At 31.9% G+C, this 12208-nt stretch overlaps 1 protein-coding gene across 1 annotated transcript in view; it reads right to left on the reverse strand.

Annotated features, from left to right (window-relative positions):
- Positions 1 to 685: 685 nt before the first annotated feature.
- The window catches only part of LOC135193775 (trypsin-7-like), a 197790-nt gene continuing 186267 nt past the window's right edge, over positions 686 to 12208 (reverse strand). The window contains exon 6 of the mRNA XM_064217692.1: positions 686 to 698. The gene's annotated coding sequence lies outside the window, so the exon portion shown is untranslated. The remainder of the gene's footprint in view (positions 699 to 12208) is intronic.

The raw sequence follows: 12208 nt of genomic DNA on the forward strand, positions 1-12208 counted from the left end.
CTTAAATTTTACATACATGATTTTAGCAAGGCAATATTTGTTCAAATCTTTCCAGTGCATTAACTAAAATGTTCCGTTTAGCCTCTGAATCTTAGTTACACTCTAAACGATCACTTTCTGTAACATAAATTGTGCATCCTGTTACTTGATATGAAAGAAGAAAGAGCCTGCTCCAAAATATCAGTAACTATAACGAATATGGAATATAATTGTAAAGTTATACAGACAACTATATTACATCTAAGTTTGAATAAATGAACAAAAATAATCCTAATAGTCCATACCTTTTTTGATATTGATTTAAAGAAGTAAAAGGAATAAATGAGTCATTTCACGGTAGGTACCCCACAGACACAGTCACTGCAAGATGTATAAATTACTCCTACCTGTCATTGCGCCGTCAACTGAGACATTTCAGAAGTGATGTTCATTTTGCCTGTATTTTAAACCCCTCCCATTCCATATCCAAATTAACAGGAACATACGAATACAAATTCTAACTGTTTGGTAGTAGAATAATTGGTAGGCGAATGCTGTCGTCTAATGGAATGGAAAAAGTGTAAGGAGTGAAAATCGAAGTTGTAATGAAAATGAACGAAATATTCTCAAATGTCAGATTAAAAATTCAATTACGATTGACTCTAAACTGATAGCAATCACGATATATGGCTTTTGAGGGCAAATTATCATACTTTACCCTTAAAATTACAAAATGAATTATGTGTGACTGCCTTATCAATGTGAACTTTAACGTTTAATCTAAACATCTAACCGTGATATTTGACAGTTGACAGTTTAGACTACGTAGACTCAGGAATTTTTATTGACTTTTGAAATTAGATTTTATTCTAAGTCTCTTATAAATTTTTGTTTATTAAAAATACGAAGTATTGTTGTTTAGCAGTAGAATATGCTATGAGTCAAAATCAAAATATTATTTATTCGAGTTGGCTCATCATTAATTTGACACTGTTATATTAAAATTAAAGGTACCACCGGTACGGAAAGTAGATTCTACCGAGTATGCGGTACCTACCCAGACAAAGGACTACCACTTTCACCATTAAAAGAACTAATTACATACACATAAATGGGAGGTATTTCTTTGACTATCGATCTTCAAGAGACAATTATTGGGCTAAATATAAACTAGGAAGTAAAACATCACGGAAATTTGTAGATAAAAACTATCTGGTCCGATTATATCTTCCGAAATGTCAGCGTCGTTACAACAAATACCTATACGTCATCAATGATAGTAGGTGCACTATTATGGTTCTGTATAAATAATAAAATTAATGTTATACTTAATAATGACATATTTAATAGATTTAAATTAGTCACTGTGTCCAAGAAATTGTAACAAATCCGTTTCATTTTGATCTTTGCCGTATAATTTATTTGTCAGGACATAATTCATTGCATCAATGGAAAGAAGGTATTCGGTATTGTGACCTTTTTTTTAAAGGAACTCTAGTTTTTTACTTTTGTCACTATTTAATTAAGTCGATCTCGATTCTCTAATATCACCATCAAAGGTATTTTATCTTTGATCGACATTTTATACATCAGATTCTTGCGGCTTTTATTCGTTAATGGTTTAATTGGCTTATCATATTTAGTGGCAACAATGACGAGATCGACTTCAACTTAAGTGGAACGGAGCTGAAAACTGTATATATATCTGTAGGCAATACGGACAGATATTAAGATCCTATTTACAAATCCCAGACACTTTGGCTTTTCTGGTCAAGGTATTCGCAATGTCTGTTTGATTTCAGGAAATTAGGTTGAATACATTCTCGTTATTGATTACGAAAATAATTTTGAAAAAATTGAAATTGAATTTAAAAATTAATATTCAATCTATGTTCCTAAATTTATCTACCTAGATGAATAGGTTCCAAAATAGGTAGGATTGCCATTGATCCTACGACCAATCTTCCTGTGGTCATTTCAAATTGTAATTCTACAAGGATAATGCATCCAGTTCGCACTAAAATGTCTCCTGCGTATTATTTATCCTTAATAAGAGCCAATGTGGCTGAAATTCGACCAGAACGACTATCAATGTATTATAAAAGTTCTGAATTCTTGTGGTCCTGATTATTTTTACTTGTGAATATTATCAATTTAATTTTTCTAGTATAACCTTAAATGAAGTTTTTTGTTTCCAAAAACATACATAATACACATACTAATATACAACAAGGTTAATATTAATTGATATATTATATAGTGCCACTTTTATTTTCATATAAATATTTTCATCGTAAATACTATGAAGAGTCGAGGTGGCCAAAGATGTTCACCAAAGATCAAATCCAATGCGGGTTGGTGGAATACACATGTGGCAGAATTTCGTTGAAATTAGACACATGCAGGTTTCCTCACGATGTTTTCCTTCACCGCCGAGCACGAGATGAATTATAAACACAAATTAAGCACATGAAAACTCAGTGGTGCCTGCCAGGGTTTGAACCCGAAATCATCGGTTAAGATGCACGCGTTCTAACCACTGGGCCATCTCGGCTGTTCTATAGGTATATACTGTAGAATTTTGTTAGCATTTTAAACTAGGCACCTATATATAAAATCTCTATATTAGATATGATAGATCTTCTATGTTCTCTATACGGACCAAAGGCTGCGACTAAAATACAAAACAGATGCTTATAAAACAAGTAATGTAAACAAACAAAAAGACGAGACCTTTATGTCACAATATAATGTATACGATTGCAAATAAATAGTACAATCGTATATATTATATTTGTTTTTCTGTAAAGCAGGCCACGATCTCGTTCAAGGCTGCACACTCTCGCTAAGCAAATCAAATGTTTTTGTAACAATCGGTATGATTGATCGCGATAAGAATCGTACCGTTTATATCGGTACTATTCATTTCAAATGTCCCGTTTCCTTATGTATTTGCTAGAAATTTCTACGTGTGTCATGTGTACATTATGTAATATTAAATATTTTGTTAATTATCACGAATACTAAAGTTTATGTTTTAACGAATTATAATAAAATAATATAATTAAATCGTGTTGTGGTAAATAGGTACGTATATATATATTTTTAGTGAAACGCACGTTCGTCTAATGGCAAGCTTGTATGGTTCCAGATTGCAAGGCTCTGGTTTCGAGTCCTGGTCGTGCTAATAAAATGTTAGAGATTTTCTGGCGAGAAATTCACAGCAGCCCTCAGACCATGATCGTTTGTCTTGATACAACTGAAAACATAATATTTTTGTAATCATAGATTGCCATCTGAAAGAAAATTTCAAATTGATTGTATCTTGCAAAGTATATTATATTTGCTGACATATATAATTCTTCTATAGTTGTTTATGTCACTTAACTCCAGGAGGAGTAAGCCATCCAGGAACACGAATAGGAAAGACATTAAATATAGGGCCGGGTGCATGCCCTGATTGGTATTGCAGTCATACAAAGTTGGGTAGGAGTCGAGATGGCCCAGTGGTTAGAACATCTGATCCAATTATTGCAGATATAATTGCAGAGCAGAGGGATATATACAGGCTGTTACTTTACGAAGTCGGGACGATCAGCTATTAATAATATATAAAAAAAAAACTCCCAAAAAATGTCGTAAAATTCAACAAGGGCTTTTTTCCTCATACAGAAAATACTGGCGGCCTAATCCATCACACTACATTGCGGTAAATACGAGTATGCATGTAATAGAATTTAATTCGAAACATATAGGTCACTCACGGTGTTTTTCTTCATTGCCGAGCGCGACATAAATTTATTACCACTCGGATATGAACCCGCGGTTTTGGTTGAGTTCCAAGTAAAACCTTTTTACTTTTTTTTTAATCTTTATAAAATACAATCTTAATTAGCAAGTTTTTTGTTAGAATACCAACAGATAAGATACGAAATTAACACATTTAATTCGATATGTGTTTTAGTTTTTTGTACCAACATAACTTCACTTCCGTTGTCTGGATAACGATTTGTTGTCGATACATGTTTATGCGTTAAAACATTTAAATTTTTAATTATCGGTCATGTACATTTAAAATGGTAATTAATATTTTGACAGCAATGTTCGTTATTGCGATTATTTCACGATTAAATTTTAATGCCGTTATAACAAGGGAAATAAATGGAATATATTTTTATTTCTATACTAAGAATTTATTTTTTGGATTGCCTGCCTATAACCTAAAAAATGTACTAAAACATATAACCTACTTTTGATTGCCGTATCGATTTCATACTTTGCATGTATTTTTAATTTAGCTGATGCTTTACAATTATTTGGTTCAAGTCAAGATTATATAATAATAAAGATAGAAGTTACTTTCTTTCTGTTTGCACTAAGTCTCTTTTGACAAATTCCTTAAATTTTGAAGTAGCCATTTTTAAAATGTTAACTCATCTATTTATATTAATAAATTAGGAGAGGTTTTTTGCAATGCCACTAAACCAATATAAATAAAACATTTAACAGGAATTGCAGCGTGTTTAGCAGATGGTTTTAGTATATAATACAATTCTATAAGTGAATTCGCTTGGCAATTTCATCCGCTTTAAATTTAGACAGTAGACGTCCAAGCGTGAATTTCACATTCTAAATATACTTTACATATTTTGTGATAATTCCCAGTTTTAAATTTGAAACAATTGTTCAAACTGATTGTCAGGATTAATTATTTCCGTTTCAAAGTGTACGTGTACAAATTCATAATAGATTGAGCCAATGAAGCGAACTATTTATATTTCAACGCTAACTAATAAATTAAATTCGATATTAACATTAACACATTTTCTAAACACATGAAAATATATGATAATTTCGGGTCATAATTAATTATTTTCCGCTAATCAACTTACCCAAAGACAATAGGATCGAACGTACTCTTTACAGCTCTATTGTATTTCTTTAAATACGGTTATTTTCAAGGGATTTGTCCTCGTTCATGACTCGGGAAGGTTCGATAAATAAATATAATTTTTTTCTACGGAGAAATTTTCAGTCGCGACTAAATGTATATTTTTTTTTTTATGTTTTCGAGGGCAAACGAGCAGGAGGCTCACCTGGTGGAAAGTGATTACCACCGCCCATGGACATCTGCAACTGCCTCTAAGGAATAAGTGGCCTATATTACTTAATAAAGTTTACATTACCGTTCCATATACAGCACGTAACGCTGTTCTGGAATAGAAATGCCTCCGAATTTTCCGTCCCATCGTATTATGAGAGACAGTATAGAATAGAGGATTGCTTTCAAATACACTGTTCTCTCTTGAAATCACCTAGTATTAAAATCAGTCAGGAAGTCAGGAGGACATTATTAAGTAGATTTAATATCTCACTTATAGTCGAAGGTCTCCTTTACTCATGAGACAACGCCACTCCAATGCAATAAGTATTCATCATCATCAACAGCCTGTAAATTTCCCACTACTGGGCTAAGGCCTCCTCTCCCTTTAAGGAGAAGGTTTTGGAGCATATTCCACCATGCTGCTCCGATGCGGGTTGGTGGAATACACATGTGGCAGAATTTCGTTGAAATTAGACACATGCAGGTTTCCTCACGATGTTTTCCTTCACCACCGAGCACGAGATGAATTATAAACACAAATTAAGTACATGAAAATTCAGTGGTGCTTGCCTGGGTTTGAACCCGAAATCATCGGTTAAGATGCACGCGTTCTAACCACTGGGCTATCTCGGCTCTACGGCAATACGTATTGGTACGTTGCATAATTTTTAAAAGTATATTTTCATCAGACACAAATTACCCGCGATATTCTCCTTCAACGGCATGCACGATTTTAATTATAAACACAAATTAAACACATGTCAACTCAGTCTTTGTCTGGATTTCAGCCTAAATTTAGACTTTAGACTATGTTTGCTATATCTAATATATTATATATTAAACAATATAGATAGGTAATTAAATAGTACCAGACATACCAAGCCGATGAAGCAGGAAATGATGAATTCATGGCACTGACAATTAACCAGCGTAACATTAATGCTCCATTTAGCCATCTATTTGCAGCGCCAAACCATCAACATGTACGTATATTATAACATACATATGCAATATAGTACGAGCCGGCTATTTCGAATATGTTATATCGAGTATAAGCTTAATTACTCAATAGTAAACTTCAAAATATTTCATTTAAATACCAATTACGGAATTTATTTATGAAATTTTACTATTTGTATTAACGAAACTCAGTAATCGTTGATTTTAATTTCGATTAAATAATAATTAAATTGTATTTTATTAACGTTCCGTCGTAATACGGGACACACACGGGACGCACAAGCACTGAATTTGAATGTGTTTTTGTGCTTGGCGAAGGAAAATATTCATGTGTCTGACAACAATTATCGGCCAACCATTCTAGCAGCGTGGTGAAATGCTCCATGAGAACTCAATAGCATTTTACAATTGCGAGACGTTTTAGGCTATAATACGAACATACAATATAAGAACCATCGTCCTTTTGTTTCAAAACTTTCTTCAGTAAAATTCGCAATCCGAACTAAATCTTAAAACACTAATTTTATTTAAAATTGCATTTAGGAGCCCTCTTGATTAAAATTTATTAAATTTGGTTTCATGTTATTTAAACAATTGTATGTAGATTTTTTAATATCAAGAATCTATATAAATATTATTTTCCGTAACGTATTTTCTCATAACCAATCACAATGTATTAAAAATAATGATTATGTATTCCACTTCCGTACGTATCGCTCATTTAATTGAGATGTAACTTTATACAGTTGTTGTTGACACTTGACTCAAAGTTTCTGAATTAGTACAACCGTTAAAAGTTTAACAACAGGTGGCTTAAGAGTCGTTAAACAAAATGGTTACCAAACGAACGAAGTCACAGGATACACTTACACCATAACACAGGCTCGTAATTGAAACAAACATTAATTAACAAGTATTTTAAATACATCCACAACTCATTACCGCAGTTGATTAACATATTATATTAATCGAATTATCCCTTTTAGTTTCATTAATAATTATACAGGGAAATATTCGTCTAAATATTTGCAACAATACCAGCAAGTCATTCTGTCTAATGAAGTTTATTTATGCGCAGAGCCATCAAATTACATGATTAAAGTTGTTTAATCGCAGTATATCGCCTTTTCAATACTTGTCTCGGTTGCGAAATGACATATTCAGATAGTACGTCTTATGAGGTTACATATGGTCAGATTCGATAAAATTGTCTAACAGAGAATCATTTATGTTTTTATTCAGATGTGTCATATCATATCTATACTTATAAAATCGTTTTTCCTGACTAACTAAATACCTTCACTCAAAGTTTAAAGCTTAAATTTTTTGTATTTATTAAAAAGTGATCAAACTTATACCATTCTAATAATATTATCCCAATAAAATGCACAGTAAATTGTTCGAATTTCGCCCACACCCGTAGTATTTAAAGTATGATATCGCTATCATAACACAAATGTCATATTATTAATAGTTCGAAAACAATTATTAGTCAATATTTCTTTAGGAATGTGAATAAATAAATATCTTATGATACAGCCCCCTCGTTAATGTCATTTCACGGTAATTCATCTTTAATGAAGTGTGTCGGTATCACGACCAAATTGATCAAAGGCTTGGATTCTTGCCGTTTTGTCTGCACTTGGCAACGGTTTTAAATATCAAGTTTTATTGCCGTATGTGGCGTCTCGCTCTTGGTGTTTTGGCTCGACGTACCGTCTACTTTGAAGACGTTCACGGTCGATGTCTTGTTGAATAAAGATTAATTTCTAAATTTTGTGGATTCTATTTTATTTGTAGGTTTCAATAAACTTTTAGCTTTGATTCATGTTTCAAATAACTTGAATGATTTATGTATTTACTCTTGTAACTGTTTACAGCTGAGCTGTTTGATAGGAACAGTAGTTAAATATTAAACTAGATGGTAAATAAGTACGCTAACTCTCAGATTTGAGTTTTAATATACAAACAGTGTAATTTTATAGATATTTTGTTAATATAACAAAAGGTGGTTGTGTTGTAATAATATATTAACAGCATTTTATATTTAATTTTTGACTAAAGCTGGAAATCAACAATCATAATTTGAATACCCTTAGTTTTTTTTATATCACCATTAATTTATAGCTTATTCATCCATAGTCTTGAAAAAACATGTTAGTATAATTTTAAGTTTGTCAGGTTGGATATCCCAAAGTTCTGGGCTCCATGGCTATGATCAAAATAAAGTTATTGAGGTTTTTGTTGAGATATGTTCAGCTGTGATCTGGAAGTCGAACGTGTTTACACTATTTGTGGTCGTGTCAAATTCGCCACCAAATTAAATAGAGGGTAGTGTCTGGGATCTAGCATTAAAATATGTCCAGCACAATTGACTATTCTCTCACGATATTGGCTGAAATCAGTCAGGACGACAACATTATTATGAGATAGCATTATTGTTATATAACTATATATTTTCTCAAACCTAATAATGGGCTGACACTAGTCTACTTGTAAACATATAATCTAGGAACAACATATCATTGATTTGGAATTTAATTATATATATTGCGTGTTCCGATAATTATACGTAACTGTATGCTGGAAAGCAATAAATTATATTTACATGTGGGCGTATGTATCTTTTGTCTGTACTGTGTCAAACAGTAAAATTGATTACGTTAGCGATACATAGTATAATTCTAACTTCAATTGAAAAATCATTGAGTCGAATTAAATAATTAACAAAAAACACTCAAAGAAGTAACCCAATCTAAAGGTGTCCTCTACTCCAAAGGAGTTATTATTCCACAACGCTACTGTAATTTAGCTTGTTGGGTACCTACACATGTGGCAGAAATTTTTTGAAAACATACAGGTTCCTCACGATATTCTACTACTACTACTACTACTACTAGATAAAGAATAAATATAAATAAAGCTCATTAAAATTTTGTAATGCTCGCTCGGATTTGAACTGACAACCTTTGGTTAAGATCCTCGAATCATCGAAATAACCATTCATTAAGAATACACAAATGACCCATCTATAAAAATTATTCTCAAATTATCAATAATCCATTTCGATCAGTCGATTTTCGACCACCAGCCTATAAATAAAAAGTATATCGTTTAATATAGCTATAATATGTAGTCTTAGCGCTTAATCTTACAATACCAGCCGCCCCACGATCATGTGCAGCATCCCACAAATATATCAAACGCATATAGATTTAACGCTGGCAATTATTGGTGTTGCATGTGACGTAGAGAACGCAAGTTATGTGTATATTCCATTATCCTCCCACTAGCACTACGGTTTCAATATTATATGAATTTCCAGTGACAAGAATATAGAATTATGGAATTTGAGCATGCGCTTAATCAAATTGGATGGGAATTGTATATTGTAAATTAGTAAATTACAAGCATATCTAAACGCATTTTTTTTTTTTAATATTTTTTATCTACATTTATATTCTGCTTTCAAATATAGTTTTTAGTAAACGTTAAATGATAATCGCCCAAATTTTAAAAGTATGAACATATTCGAAATATATTTTCTTTGGACTTGGTAAAAAATTACTAACAGTATTTAAAACGGGATATTTACCATGTTTTTTATTTTTATTTGGTGGAGCTCGATATTTCGACATTATCTACGAATGTCTTGTTCACGAGACTCGACCAGTTTTAAATACTGTTAGTAATAAAAATAACCATGTTAATTTAAAATCTTGGTAAAAAATGTTTTGCATAATAATGTTTTTGTAATATATTTTGATCTTATATTTTCTTTATAAGATACGGTACTGATTTCTTTGTAGAAAAACCGTAATATAATTTTAAGCCCACTTAATACCACAACCCCAGAAACTTATATATAGTAGCCAACTAACTAGTCACTAAACCGATGAGGCAGAAGGATTAATATATCAATGAAATAGATGAACACAGATAACATCAAACACTAATACGATTAAATGACAAATTCAAGGTGCAAGCCATTTATGAATAAAAGCGAATAAATCTGGTTCATAAGTAATTTACACCGTCATTTAGAACATCTATCTGGCATCTAACTTGGTATCTTTTACCATATTTGCATCACGAATGTTATCAGAAATCACTATGCGTACTTGTAAATTCCACGACCAAACAGGTCCGATAGCAATTATCCTCAAACAACAGACTTAATTAGCTCAGTACTCGACTACAAAACGCGTCATGTTACATGTCTCTATGTGTGTTGCACGAACGTGAATCGATTATATATCGATTTAATCACTCGATTAAATAACTGCTGGCTGATTGATTGGGCTATGTCTCGAGTTTTACTAAATATATGTTGCATTATTTAAGACATTTAATTCGAGTTACATTACGATGACACCATCCTCACTACGGACTTGTCCTATATTTCTATATTCAAGAAATTTGTCGAATAAAATATCAACCTGTATAATATGGTTAGAAATAAAGTTACTTGAGATAACGTCCGACAGAGAACTATGGAAGAAGAAGACATGCTGCGTCGACCCCAAGTAAAATTGGGATAAGGGCAGGAGGATGGAGATTATAAGCTTGTATTGGAACTTGGTAGATTATAAGCGTCCTCGAGTTTTCGATCATCAAGAAATGATGGAAAATTATTAAAAAAAAATACTTAATATAATAAAGAAACAAGCGCGTGAATGTCTCACTGGTTGGCTAATATCTCCTCTCCCTTTAGGAAGAAGTTCCTTTGAGTTTAAAGCTTATTACAATCTGCTCCATAACGGATTGGTGGATGCCCGTGTAGCAGAATTACATTGAAATTAGGCACATGCAGAATTCCTCACGATATATTCCTTCAGCTACGAATACGAAACGAATTAACACCACGAAACGTGTCTCGCTACCAATGATGATGATCACGATGGCGGAGAGGCCATGGACTATTCATGGGCTTAATTTGTATATAATTAAACCTATGTGGGTGCCAAAATATTTGATTGACATATTCGCGTCACAATTACTGCTAAGCGTTTATTGTGACATTAATACACATCGTGATACATTATACAACAATAGAACAAAGATTTAGTAATTAGACTCACTCATTTCCTGCAAAACGCTTCCGCAACCCGGATTCCTACTAAAACGTGATTTAAGCGTTTCAAATTAATAAAACTAATGCTCTTTAACTTTTTGCCCAATAAATTCGATGTTGTGACGTTTTTTAAGTTTTTTCGTCTTGTATTACATTTTCACATACTATAATAACTACAATACAAAAATAAAGCAACTATCTCGTTGAGATAGTCTCGTCTCGTCAGAGCAGATCCCGAATCATTTTAATAAAGAGTTCTTGGCTTTTTCTGTCAAGAAATTCTTAGTAGCAGTCCAGAATTTAGAAGTTGCCAGTGTTAATAATACCGTATATCGGAAAACACAATACGGTTTTGTTAAAAAGTATTTTCCCTGTACCTGCAATCTTGTTGAAATAGTAACTACTAAGTTTTTTCCTACTTTGTCTCAAATCAAAACAAAAAGAATTAAAAAAACCTTTTTATTGGCTACTTGAATTTACTTCTTCCTATTTTGATTAATATTATAAAAATAATCATTGTATAATAAAAAAATAACTTTTATAATAATAAAAATAATTACTCTTTAATTTGTTAATAATGTTATGCAATAACACATAAAAACAATTGACATTTCATATATAATTGCAAATTGAGGATTCCAAGATTTCCAATTAGTGAATATGTCCCTAATTATTGTAAATTTTGTTTAGCAAAACCTAAACCTCACTGTCATAAAGATGGCTATTTATTGTAAAGCGTTACTAAAGCTAGTAAGTTAGACCAGTCGAATTTGATTAGATCAAGTCGAGGCAAGCGGCACTAAATTATAGTGTCCTTAATTTGTGTTAATAATTCATGAATTGTATAAACTTCATGACATAAAGGTTTCCCTGTATCTTTTGCCTCAAGTATGTACAAACTGTTCTCATTCTTCGTTTTTTTTTTTTAATCAATTTTGTTGTCGTAGCAAGCAATAGTAAACAATAGTTTAATTAGCATGTAGTGTTTGCTTTTAAATGATTTTACATAATTAATTGATGTATATAATTGTATATGTATGTAAGAATGACCAATCTAAAAATCCTTGACAAACCTTATAAATAAATAAACG

Source organism: Vanessa tameamea, chromosome 3, assembly GCF_037043105.1.
Source record: "Vanessa tameamea isolate UH-Manoa-2023 chromosome 3, ilVanTame1 primary haplotype, whole genome shotgun sequence".
Lineage (NCBI taxonomy): Eukaryota > Metazoa > Arthropoda > Insecta > Lepidoptera > Nymphalidae > Vanessa > Vanessa tameamea.